General features: G+C 43.5%; 1 long non-coding RNA gene across 6 annotated transcripts; it reads right to left on the bottom strand.

Moving 5' to 3' along the window:
- Positions 1 to 491: 491 nt before the first annotated feature.
- Positions 492 to 13,437, bottom strand: LOC149864984 (uncharacterized). Of its 6 annotated transcripts, XR_016442701.1 has the most exons (7): positions 13,310 to 13,437; positions 8,406 to 8,450; positions 4,543 to 4,591; positions 2,754 to 2,860; positions 2,418 to 2,535; positions 2,265 to 2,336; positions 492 to 1,383 (listed from the first exon to the last, which is right to left on the bottom strand). It is a non-coding gene; the product is annotated as an uncharacterized LOC149864984 (long non-coding RNA). The 6 variants fall into 6 exon arrangements; XR_016442703.1 differs by having other exon boundaries at positions 492 to 1,805; positions 2,418 to 2,860; XR_016442700.1 differs by having other exon boundaries at positions 2,418 to 2,860.
- Between the last annotated feature and the right edge of the window lie 355 nt (positions 13,438 to 13,792).

Below are 13,792 nucleotides of genomic sequence, written 5' to 3'. Positions count from 1 at the left end.
ATTTGTGTCCATTGTTCCTTGTCATGCCAGGGGGCACTAGGGGAAACAGCGTCTCCCCCAAACCCTTCTGGTCCCCCCTAGTGAGTTTATAGACAGTCACCAGGTCCCCCCTCAGCCTGGAACTGGAACCGGAGGCTTTCCCATTGGAAACTGTAAAGAAGCTCAATGAGCTTGGGAATGCTGGGAAATGTAGTCCAACACCTCCCCCCGCAAAACAGGGGGAAAAAAAGACAGAAGACCAGAGGAGACAGAAGCCAGCTGAGTTGGGCCAGCCAGTCATACATCTCCACCTGAGGGGGGCCCTAGAGGTCTGTGCCTGGGGGCCCTCACATGAAGGGGCCCCTTTGGGACCATGCCTGGGCCCCTCCCGCCTGACCCAGGCGTCTTCCTGCTCGGACATGTTCAGTAACCAGGAAGGGGTGCAGGATGCCTGCCTCTATCCCTCCCACCCACCCAATCAGGTTCTGGTAGAGAACATTGTAATGCACTGCTGAAGTCTTCATAGATTTGCTAAAGGCTAAAGGCCCTGGGAGGTCCATGCTTGTCACTAGGGGTAGGTTTGTTTGTTTAGTCTTCTTCCTTGCAAGAAATGCTGGCTTCACATTAACACTGGCCAAGCATTCGACCTCCCTCCATCCAATAACAGTCCACCCTGCAACTTTCCGGTTATGCCATGACTCCATAAAAGTTGCATGGTCATCATCTCTCTGAAAAGAACCCCACCCCACATTGGACATGTATGCCATATATACTATATAAAACACTGCTGGGACATGGTCAGTAACCAGGAAGGGCCAGTAACCAGGCTGGCTGCCTGCCTGCCTCCCTGCTACCATGCAGCCATCCATCCATATCATATCAAGGGATTACTCAAGGGACCTTGGAAGCATACTGTGAATTGGTGTTTTATCCTATTGTATTGCTGGCAATGGCTGCACTGTAAAAAAATGCATTTACCAGTTGACTATGAATTTCATTGTTGAGTAAAATAAAAATATGTATACTGTTTTAGCTTTATTATGACTTCTCAATCAAATTGATTTCAATTCAATTTATTGTGAACAAAATAAAGATAAGGAACAAAAAGCTCTGATTTATACTTGCTCCTGCTTTCAGGGCATGGACCTGGGAACAGAGGTGCGGTTTGCAGCCAGCCAGGGGCAGGTGTGCAGTAGCTTCCAAGGCTGGGCACAAAGCTGGTCAGGGCCCGTATTTCAGATTGGCCTCCGCTCCAGGCACCTCAATAATATGTCTTGGGATAGCCATCTGCTGCATAACACTTCTGGTCTCTCTATAGGGAGCAGAGTGCTTTTTGAAACCCTGGCCTGGGCTAATCAGCAGCTCTGCTTAGCTGAGACCCATCCGATGAGGACATGCCAATACCTAGTGTAGAAGAAGGAGTTATTACAGATTTCTTGAATTTGAATGAAAAGAAGTTCTTCCACAATGATCAAGACTTTGAATACACTTGATTCTGCAGATGCCTAGAGGTAGCAGAACAGATTACCCTGGGCTGCCTTGGGAGCGTTGTTCCTCATTTGTCTCTCACCTTTTCCCTGTCCTTTGAGAAGACTGAGAGGACAGATATAGCAAGGGAGGACAATCCTGAACAAAATCTGATGAGCTGTCTCCAGGGAGGAGCAGGTTACAGGGGGCCTGGGGGGGAGGGGCAGGTGCAGAAGGGGGTCTGCAAACCCAGCTCCAAAAGGTGCTGCATGCAGGTTTTTGTAAAGAAAACATTTCATTGCAAAGAAAACATTGAAAAGAAAATGATTTTTGCATCGCACCTCCTATAACAGTACATCCTGCAAAGAAAAAAAAGAAGTCGTTTTGGAGCTATGGCAGCAGGGGTTAACCCCAACTCCCTACCCCCCTCAGCTACTATGCATATGAAATGCATTATAATGCATTAAAGACTTGCTAAAGTCTTAGAGGCTTGCTAAAGGTCCTGGATCTGGGGGAACGTCTGTTCACCAGAGCACCCCAAAGGATGACAAGATCGAACGGTCACAAACTCCTCCATAATTGTTTCAGCCTGAACATAAGGAAGAACCTTTTTACTGTCCAAGCCCCCAAGGTCTGGAATAGCCTGCCACCAGAGGTGGTTCAAGCACCTACTTTGAACACCTTCAAGAGACATTTGGATGCTTATCTTGCTGGGATCCTATGACCCTTGCTGACTTCCTGCCCCTGGGACTTAATGATCTTCCGAGATCCCTTCCAGCCCTAATGTCCATGAAATCTATGAAGTCTAAAAACATCACCTGGACGCTGCATATACTGGGCGTCGGGTCTGGCAGACAGCATCCTGCTCCTGGACATTTTTTGTCATGGTTCTGAAATGGAATGTGATGAAGTTTAAAGGAAGTCATGTAACCACTCACTCCAAAGTTTCAAACTACTTGCAAAAAACTTACCATTATGGTGATGCTGCAGCTGTCCTTGGGAACTATATCCACTGCAGCAGCACACGATGAGGGTGTGGCGGGTGGGTGAGGACAGGAGGGTACATGGGTGGGAGCGGGAAGACATACACTATAGGTGCGGGGAGGGCGGAAGAATTAAGAGGACATAGAAAATTAAGGGATTATTGGCCTCCCACGTTTTAAAATAATAATACATTTTTCTGAGCAGACCCGTCCCAACCTGAACCTATGGCCACTCCGCTGCGTGCTGTGAGGAAGAAGGGGGGAGGGAGGGGGGAGGAGTGAAGAGGGTAACAAAAACAACAACAACAAAACACACAGTGGTACCTCTTGGCTAAAGGCCGGAGCACAGCACCCCCTTGTGGCGAAGAGAATTAAAGTCTTTGGAGTTCTTGGGTGTTTGGACAAACAAATCCACCGTTGGAGCAGCGTACCTGGAGAGTACCCCAAATTGACACATCTCCCAAGTAGTGTTAGTTTAGGGTGCTACATGGACTTTACAGCAGCAGGAAATCCTGAATCATTCAAACACTAACGCAGTTGCATCAGCGTAAATGGGAAATATCGTTTCATCTACACACGCCCAAAGTCCCCAATTCCTGACCCCTGACTCAGCCTGTAATTTGGACTCTACCCCTGGCACCTGCCCTTCCCTAGTGGCCTAATCACCAGGCTAGACTGTCTATGACCTTGTTCTTATACCAGGATTCCCACCATTCTCCTGAACTAGGCAGAAGACCTCTCAGCACAGTGGCCTGGTATCTCATTTCTGTATATCAGGTTCCAGTTATGTTGTTTACCCATGTTCCGCCTTTTTGCTGGCTGTTGTTAAATGTTAGTGTGTAGCTACTTGCTTTCCACCATCTCTCCAAGGCAACTTTACGCATTTCTAACTTCCCTGTCCTTGACTGGGGAGGAGGCAGAAATCAAACCCTTCATGCCTTAAACATCACAGTAAAGAAGTATGTATACTGAAATGTACATACTGAGAAAAATACAGAAATTCTCCACATTTTCCATAACTTGCCAATCATAAGCATATAAAATAACACTTCTTGAAATTTCTGAGTTGCAATATTAGACGGAAATCATATTTCTCATCTGCAATGCACTCCTGACCTTGCTGGAAGCAACCTAGGCACTTACAAAGAAGAATAATTCTTTAACTATGTGGAAGGACCACTGACACCTGGCCTCAGTCCACATCTACTGAATCCAGCAAAAAAACAGTAGTTGGAATGCAAGTTGCCCTCCTTGATATGCCTGGGGGTAAAGGAAATACAAAATAAGGGAACAACCCAAAATAAGCAGCAAGACTGAGGCAGTAACTGAGTAGCACTCCCAAGGCCCCTATAAAAGCATCTTCACAAACTACTCCGAGGTCTAGGCTTTTCAGATCTGCAGGTGACTACTGGACCAGGGAGCAGCTATTCCACGTGGCAATTCCCCAACCAAAATGGACCTCTGAGCAGATGGAATATTAACAGCTCTCCATGACTTCTACTACCTCTTACACTTCCTTCTAAGATGGTAACACTGCACAGTCACTTGAGATGCAGTCAGTAGTAGTGTGGGTTCCAAAGAAACCACTCATTGAAGGATGAAGAAGATAATGGGTAGCAAAGTATAGAAGCATATGTAGACTCATTTTGTAGAAAAATCCAGATTCCTTGAGAACAAAATATCTGCAAATCTTTGCATTCCAAGCAGTTACAGACCCATCTATGCTTCTATACACCCATCTCTCCAGAAATAAGAATGTGTCCATCTCCACAACTCATAGGCATGGACATTTCAGGTTACTTCTCTCCCTTTTTCTGATTTTTACAGATGGAAGGGAACATACAGTTCTTAGAGTAAAAGAAGCCTGGATTGCTTCATACATTACTGCTTGCAAAGGCTGCCAAAGACAATAAATCATTATAAAAACAACACATGCCAGGTCACTCTGTTTTTCATATCTACAGAAAGAAGAAATGGGATCATCTTTACAAGAGAGTTTTACAATTACATAGGAAAGTTAGTGGGAGTAAGGAACTGTGTAAACAGGGTAGGATTGGGGCCTATAATTGTGTAAAATGTTAATTTTATAGCATACAGCATTTTATAAACTTACCACATCCTTGGGAGGAGGCTCCACTTCCTTCTTTATTTTTTTACCCATTCTAAGAACAAAACCAAAGAAAAGCAGGCAAGAAACAAATAAGTTACTTTCAGTGTCTTAGGACCTAGTTTACCAGATATATCTCAAGGAAGAACTATCTAGACAAAAGGTGGATGACTCTTCTGCATGGAACAAGAGTAAGTTCTTTGGCAGAAAGTTCACCCTTGGCAACAGCAATGTTGTGTTTGCTCCACAAAATAAGTTTCTTAACACTTGATCACACCTAGTGAACCCTGAAGGCCACCAAAATAAAGCTGGAAAGGAACCAGGTGAAAAACACCTGAGTGAAGTCCATGCGATACACCACAATGCCAGGTTATAGCTGTGGCGTTATACACACAGAGGAAATATATTAAGGGTGACCTTTTCTATAAGTTTAGGTCCATTTGTCTGCACAAAACTGTACTGGTTTGCCAGAACTACCTTTGGAGGTAGGTATTCAGATGCACAAATATCTATTTTTCCATTTGTGACTGCAGTAATGGCTTGTGCTACTGTAAACAAGTGATCTATGCACACTTATGTGGGAAAATAACACTTCCAGTGCTGAAAATCTGGTTGCAAATGCACTTGGATTCTCCCTACATATTGTACACTAAATAAAACAAAGCCTGGCAAAAAGAATCAAATTCAGTAGTTATAACTTCCAATGACTTCAAATTGAATTAAGCTAAACTGAAACATATCCATTTTAATCTTGAAAGAAAATGAACACACAGGGGTTTAAAAATCCATTTTAAAATGAATTCAGATTATCTTTGCAGAATATTCCTAATAAGACAAGCCCATAGTATTTTAAGTTTACTTTCCATAAATGTAAGTAATTACACAAAGTTATGGAGAGTCGAGCCCTTCATGGGATTTTCCTTACAAGGCAAATAAATCTTTCATTTCAGAACATGCAATTAGCACTATGCTTTATACAAACATTTTTTCTATATTTTCAAGAAGCTTTTTGGCTTCTTGGTACTATTAAAACCAGTTTGATTAATAGAAACAAGGAATGGTATGAAGGAATTGTGTGTTCCCTAAGCGTAATTACTGTACTCAGTCCATTACTTCACTGCAGCAATTATTGTAGTTTTTGCCATATTCTGTCACCAACTCGTGTTGTCAGCTTGACTCCCAGAGTTCTCTGGATTTGGTGGTTACTTTCTAACTTGATGCAGTATTACACAGGGACCCCTTTGCTTACTGATAATTAACAATATAGTTTGTATTAAATTTTAATTATCTCAGACAACCAGTATGCACAGCTGTTGAACAGTTACTGACCCAGAAGTGAATCAGTTATACAAATACCTGTCTCTGGTTGGCTGATTGGTCTACACAAAGATTATACATTCTTATCTCAGTAATCATATTGTATGGATGTCTTTGGGCTCTCACTTCCTACTGTCCTCAGCCATGTATATCATAGCAAACCTTGTCTGTTTTCAGTCTGCATTCTTTCTGATTCCTTTCAACCTTCCCTACTGTACCTTCCTGTCCTGATAAAGACCAAGAATCCCACACACAAAACAAATTCCTGTCATATTCAAGGAAAATGTGAGAGCATTGTTAATTTATCTTTATTGTGGTTGTTTTTAAAATTAGTTCTGACCATGCATTAAGACAAGGTAAATTAGGAATAAACCAGGCGTATCCATTTTCAACAGCAATCTCCCTGCTGAGAAGATTCTGTTGCAGGCAAACAATTGACAGAGCTCAGGAAATGGGACTGGGGTAGAGTGCCATGACTGAGATGTCTTATGTCCTGGGATCCTGAACTTCAACCAACCCTTTAGGAATGCAGGTAACTGGCATAAAGTATAGTAGCCCTAAGGCAAAGAATTTCCCATACAGAATTTTATGGAGTGTTTTTATTTCATAGAGTTTGTTGTTGGGTCCTGCTGCTAGAGCCATCAATAATTTTCCTCTTGCTCTCCTCAGCTTTCTGATTTGCTCTTGCATTCGTGCCCAGCCTTAGTTTCTGTCTGTCCTCACCCTACTTCTGATGTCTAAAATATCTGAAGAAAAGTGAGGGATTTTATTCAGCTCTTAGCTCTGGGAAGGAGCAACACAATAATCTAAGGTGCAGTTTGTGCCAATTTCTATTAACCACTGGACTAAAGATACAATATAAAAGTGTTAAATATATACAAGACCATGAATTTACCAGAGAAGAAATTACAGTGCTTCATCTTCATGTGCTTACTCTATGGACCTTTTTATAGTCTGTAGAGTAGTTTGCATACCTTGGTTATGTAAGTAAGGCCCTTTAAGGATTGAGAAGAAAATACATACCACTACTTACAAGACTTTACTGTTTTGATTCCTTTCTTCCCAACTATTTTAAAAGCTTGAAAATTAAAGTATCCAAAATAAATATTTAGAATCCAGACATGTTCAGAGATTGTAATTGTAAATGACATCAAATTCTGAGTCTGAACTACTTAAGTGTCCTTTCCCCCACTCCACCCTTCCCCGCAAGGTCAGAATGACTTGGACCATGGTTTTTCTGGTCTTCCTCTGTACCACAGGACATTGTTTTCTTCATAGAATCATCCGAGTATGTATTAACCTGCCGAATAACCAGTGCTGTAACAATGAAGCTTGGGACCCAAAGCAAAGCCCACAGCAGCAGTCCACACTCACCCTGCGCACAGATCTGGGGGACACACGCAGCCACAGAAGCTGCCCTTCCCCCATCCCTGTGCCCTCCCAAATGAGCTGCTTGCAGCTCCATCCCATGCCCTGTCAGCACCCCTTCGCTTCGGTGTCCAAAGCAGTCACCCTACTTGCCACCCCTTTGCTATGCCACTGCAAATATGGCACTGCAAATACAGGTGTGATGCTTTGCCTCAGTACCATAACTAGGGCAGGGTGACCAGGGCAGAAGCCCCAGTCACTGACTTGAAGGTGGAGGAGCAAGGTAAAACTAACATTTGCTGCTGCAGCTGCACAGCTGTACTACTGAAAGCTGGTCTTCCATTCCTTGTGTGAGTATTTTCACCACTAGAACATTATATAAAAAGTGGGCACAACTGTTGTTTTACCACAAAAGGGTCATTTCTGTTTAGTTCTTTGAAAGAAAGTACATCCTTACTTTCAAAATGTGATTACTTGTTCCTCATCTCCAGTGGATAAGGAGACTTATTTGCAGTGCTAGGACAGGCACCTCAGCTCCACAGAGTATTGTAGGTTTTCTGGATCACCATCCTGGGACACCTAATATTTCCTATGCACTGTATAGAGAGCCTAAACACCTAATTTATAGTTTTGGCTTACGCTTGTAGGCCCAGATGCTTAAAAAAGTAGTTCTGCACTGCTTAACTGGAGACACCCAAGTCTGGATCTAGCCCTTAGCCAAGTATAAAATTAGTATTCATAATTGCCTTTTTATAGACAAACTCCACTGGCTTTTCAGTGTATCATTTCCCAATAAATGTGATTAATGAGTGTGCACAAATTGGTTTCTTTTCCACTAATTCTTACAAGAGTGATGGATGACAAAAGAACTGTAAGAAAGTAGTCAGTAAATCTTAGTTTGAACAATGGGATTGTGTTCTTTGGTATTTGCATGGTTCAAACACTCTCAAAATCCTGCTAGTTGTTCCTGTACAGTACCACATTTCTATTTCTAATATCAGACTCATGCAAAAAATTATTTTGTATGCCTTTATAAACAAAAAATTGTACTGTCGTGAGCTTGCTATGTCTCTTTCCCTTAAAATGACAGAGAAAACAGTCTAAAAATTTGTGAGAACTGAATATCAGTATGCTGAGACATGGCAAAGAAATAAGCAAAAGGCACTGCCAGATGTGGAACTTACCTCCTTGTTAAGAAACCAGAGGTCAGCACTGAGGGCAGTTACTTCCTGTGGAGAGGAGAAAAGAGAGAAGGATGTAAGGATAACTACTGAACAGTTGTTTATCGCTTGATCCACTTCTGGAGCTAATGGTACCCTTGCAGATGTGCCACTGCAACCTTTGCCACAAGCTTCTAGTTCTTACTGATACAGATCCAGAAGTGTATTATCTTCTAAGTAATAATTCGTTTCCCTTAATTTAATTAAAACTAGATCTAATTAGACTAAGTCTTGCTGTTTGTTCCTCTACATTACAGAAACCTAAGCTTTTCTTTTAGTTCCTTTAGCCAAAATTCTTGTCCACACCCCAGTTATCTCCTGCTTATCCCACCTTTTGGAGTCCCCTGCGGTTCAGTGGTAGACTCCTTGTCTGCCCCACAGGAGACCTGGGTTCAGTTCCCAGATGCTTATACAAAAATATGGCCATGGAGGCACCAAACATCTGGACCTGGTCTGGCCTTTAGATTCTGTCTCAGTGGCCTAAAGGGAAGATGGAAGGTCTGCCAGCCTCCATTCCTCCAAGAACACCTGCCCAGGCATATCTACTGAAGGTCTGGGTTATCTCCCCTGCATATACCATGACAGTTGCCAATCAGTGCAACTTCCTCCTCTTTTCTGGCTTTCACAATTCACATTGCTCCCTTCCAATACATGCAGCTGCTAAAATTATCTTCCTCATCTGATCTGACCACATCTCTCCTCTTTCACCCATCCACTAGTTTCCCCTTTCCCTACCACATAAGAATGCTCATCCTCTCTGGCACAATACTATGGAATTCTGCCTAGCCTGCATCTCAGCTCTCACTTCTTATTCAAACCTTGTTGTTCCATTCATGACACCAGTCTTGAAATGCTGTTTCCTTCTCCCACCCCCGACTTTAACCTCTTTCTCATGCTGCCCTCTCTGCACGGACTACCTTCTTCCAACCAGCACCCCAGACCTCACCCACTTTTTCAAACCTTCATAATACTCTTTCTTCCATGAGGAACACAAACACTAACACACAATAAATGCTCCAATAGTGGATAACAAAAGGGGAAAGAAGAAATATTGGATCTGACTTAATGACCAAATGCTGCAGATTCATATGGTAAACTAAATCAACTGTATTTACCCCTTCCGTTAGGCCTGCCCATGCTTTTTGTTTTATCCGTACCCTTCTCTGAATTAGGAAAAGAGATCAGGGTTTGTTGCCAGGCAGTGCCTTAGCCACCCTACAGTATGTGTTAGTTAACTACATTACCTTTACCTTAGTGTAGAGGCAGTTAGCATCTTTTACCTCAATTGAGATAAACCCCACTGACGAATAAGGCCAACCACAAATTCTGTCATTTCAGAGCACATTGCAACCCTTTCTTCAAAAATCTTCTAATACAACAAGCAACTACAAAAAATAAACAGTTTTGGGAGAGGCACAATGATTCACACTATCGACAAAATCCTGGTAGAGGCAGAGTGAAGTTCATACTAGGCATCATTCTGAAAGTCTCATTTACTGTATTTGCTGCTTACATACTCTCTAGATACATAAACAGGAGAGGGAAAATGTGAGAAGTTCTTTTCCCTCTTTAGTTTCATGAGTCCTAAGATTTCAAATTAATGAGATCATCATAAAAATTACAAGATTTTAAAAGATATAATTTTGGATTCTTTTTATTTGCCTTCTGATTTTTAAGCCTTTAGGACTGAATCCTATTTCACTTTACACATGCAAATTTCGAAGCCACACAACTGCCATTTTTGGCCCTTGCACAGTCACACAGCTCTGTAGAGCCTAAAAGCTGAAACTATAGCCTGAGAAGAAAGAAGTCTCTCCCATTTATAGCCCAGTAGCCTAACACAGTGGCTTTTCTCAACCGGGGTGCCTTGAGATTCTTTCAAGGGTATCACAGGGTGCCACACAATCAACAGTTAGCTTTACAAACATGGTTCACAACATAAACCCAGAGATTCCAAATAGAAACCCATAGTTGAGTTCTTTGTTACAGAAAAACTGCTCTGTTATTTTTCTGTAGGCAAAAAAGTGTGAAACTAAGAGCTAATGTTTTCAAAGGGGTTCCTTGAGCCTGTTCAGGGGGGCCTCAGGTCTAAAAAGGTTGAGAACCACTGGCCTAGTGATAAGAGACACTTGCCCAGAAAGCTGGAGCCATTCAAACCAGAAGGATGTTTGAATTTACATCTTTCCAACTTCCCACTAGAATCATTCTAACCACCAGGCCACAGTTTAAGCATTAATCTGTACTACAGCCCTCTTTTGAAACTGAACCACTGCACCGTCCACTTAGTGTTTATTAAAGTAGGTAGAGAACAGCAGAGACACTTTCACCCCATGGGGAGCAAAGATCTAGGCTAGAATCTCAGGCCCCCACCCTTCCAGGGCAGCATTCATCTCACTGAGTCACACATCCTCTAATTTGCTGTTTTTCCTCTTAGCCCCACACCTCTTTTTCTCTTGGATGCCTCAGAGGGATCCAGCTTCAAAAGGAGGACTGGAGAGGAGTCAGGGCAATGCCAAACCTGTGGGCTGGTGGTTAGTGCATTGTGCTAAACTGGAATTAATTAAATCTACTAATTTATTCAAATAAGTCAACAAACAGCCAATGTCAACTAACTGAAAGAAAAATGTTTAATGGACGGCCACTGAACCTAGCAAGAGTCACCCCTTCTGCACATGTATAACACATTCAATTCAAGCCCTATTAAGATTCTAAGCTACTTAAACCATGAATAGTATCTTTTACTGTTTTGTAAAGTGCAAAGCACAGTCTGTGATCAATAAATGAAGAAGCTGAGTTAATGGGTAGAAATAAAAGCAAAAGATAATCACTTTCCAAACCCCACAGTTGCAGGAGTTTTTAGACACAGAGAAATTGCCATATTAGATCAGAACAGTGTTCCACAACAGGCCAGTGTCATGTCTGTGTCAGGTCAGTGTCAGCCCAGCGTCATGAGACTGACAAGTACCAAATGCATGAGATGATGCTGGATGAAATCTGTCCCAAGGTCAGTCTTCCTTACTGACAGTTAGTGGTTTCCTCGTTCCCCAAAGAATAAGGGTTTATACCTCTTAGAATTTTTGGGTACAGTTGAAATGTTCTGTTTATTGACATAAGGGCTAAATGGTTTTTCTTTGTTCTTAGCCTTTATTGTATGTTTTGGCAATAAGTTACACAGGTCAATTGTACTTTATATAAATAATTATGTTATCAGTTTTAAAAATGTTATTTAATTTCACAGAATATCCCCCTGGTTAACTACAGGCAACCTGACTCATCTCCCCTATACTGTCCATTCTAATTTGTATCCCTCTGCATTGTCCATTCTGATTTATCACCTCTCTTAAAAAAGTCTAGTTTTTTTCATACCGTTTTAAATGTTTCTAACAATTTCTGTTCTTTCTCTCTGAACCACTTTTATACCTGATATATCTTTATCAGATAAAATTACAAGAAATGACTACAGTATTCTGGGTTAGTTTGCAATACTGATTTCTATCCTGGCATTAAAAACTTTAGGAGACAATTTCTATCTAATTTCTTGAGCAAAGGATTTAACCAAGCTGTCTACACGGTTGTTGTCCAGATGAATTATCTATAAGGTTATGGTTAATTTAGATTCACTAATGCGAAGGCACAGTTTGAAGCTTTCCTTCCAAAGTGTTTGTGAACAATGCATTACATCTCCCATGGTGCCACGTATTCACCTAGCTTTGCTATCTCTCGCAGGAATTCCTCAGTTTTCTCCAATCTTGATTAACCTCAATAATTTTGTCTCATCTACAAATGCTGCTATCTGCATTCTTTCTCTTTTCCAGACCATTATGAACATATTATATAACACCAGGTCTAGTACCTATCCTTGGAGAATCCACATTGTGACAAATGTGAACACAGGAATATTTAAAACTTATATATGAGATTTTAAACGTCTTGCTGAGACACATGGCAGAATCCTTTGTCCCGTGAGGGAGAAACTTTACCAGAAATGCCTTAATATTGCTCTAAAATAAATTAGATGTAGCAGCTACGCTATCATTTGCTGAATATGGTTCACACAGTCATCAAAGAGGGTCTGTCTTTAAAGAAAACCACTATAACCCCATACAGCAGGGACCTTCCTAACTACATGGGCAGTGGCACAACCTCCTGGGGGAGGAAGTGCGTTGCACGGTCCCTGCCCCCACCACCCTTGCATCCACTGTCCAATGCCTCAGCTGCTCCCAGCAGCACCAGATCTCATGACTGTACAGCTGAAAACAGATGTCACCTTTGTGCCACCATAATGTTTACAGTGAAACAAAGCGAAACCAAACACGTCCATGCCCTTTGTCACATCACAAACGTGTTTGTAGCCATGACAAGTGGTAGTAATAATCTGTGCCACTTTTTCAGAGGACATCTACTGCAGGGCAGGGGAGTGCAGGTGCTCCTGGGGCTTGAGGGCCTGGTCCTGCACACCCTGGGAAGTCCCAAGCAGAAGAGGCCCCTCACACCTGGGGGCACCTGCCTGGCTTCCCTGCTTGTGGAGATGCTCTCCAGGGCGGGAGCCCCCGCAGCCCTCAGGGAAGGTTGGGGGCCAGTCTCTGTTGGAGAAAACACTTCCAGTTGCCATCAAGGCAGTGGGACAAGCAGCTGGCCCGGAGACCCACCTTGTTCCCAAGGTCTGATTACAACTGGGTGTCCCCGAGGCCAGCGTCTAGCCCACCTCCACCCCCACCCCGCAGCAGCTGCTCAGGGGCGGGAGCAGGCACGGGCATCACCCCGGGGCCGCTCGCGTTCAGCAGCAGCTCTCGGAGGTGGGGCAGGCAGACACGCGCGGGGCAGGCCCTCGGCTGCACCACCCACGCGACACGCGAGGCGCCACTCACCAGGACCGGGGGCGCTGCAGGCTCAGCCCAGTGTTGTGTCTCCGGTTGCTAAGGAACCGAGCCCGCCCGCGCGCCTGCGCGCTGGGCTCCCACCGTCTGCGGCGGGCGGGGCCGGGCGGTCCTGCCGCCGGGACCGGGACCGGGGCGGTCCCTGCCCAGCGCTCCTCGTCGCGCCCTGCTGCAGCCCGCTGTGGAGCCGGGCACGGTCGAGCCCTGGCTTTGTAGCTGCCCGGCTCGTTTGCTAGACTGATAGTCCTGCTTGTGGGGTGACAGCTGCTTTGCACCTGTGGCTGCTCTACATTTATTGGGCAATTAATTGCATGATCTATGTAGTAGCCTCACAGGGCAGAGCGGAGGAGGGTTGTTACGTCATTTAATTGCCCCAACGATTGCAGCGGCCATGGGACTGACTTGAGTTGACTTGAGAAGGCGCCTACGAAACATAGCGACTGGGGCAGAAATGTACAATACATGCTATTAACT

Source organism: Crocodylus siamensis, chromosome 5 (genome assembly GCF_052110815.1).
Source record: "Crocodylus siamensis isolate JL-2025a chromosome 5, ASM5211081v1, whole genome shotgun sequence".
NCBI classification, from domain to species: Eukaryota; Metazoa; Chordata; order Crocodylia; family Crocodylidae; genus Crocodylus; species Crocodylus siamensis.
This window is presented reverse-complemented; position numbering and strand designations above follow the sequence as displayed.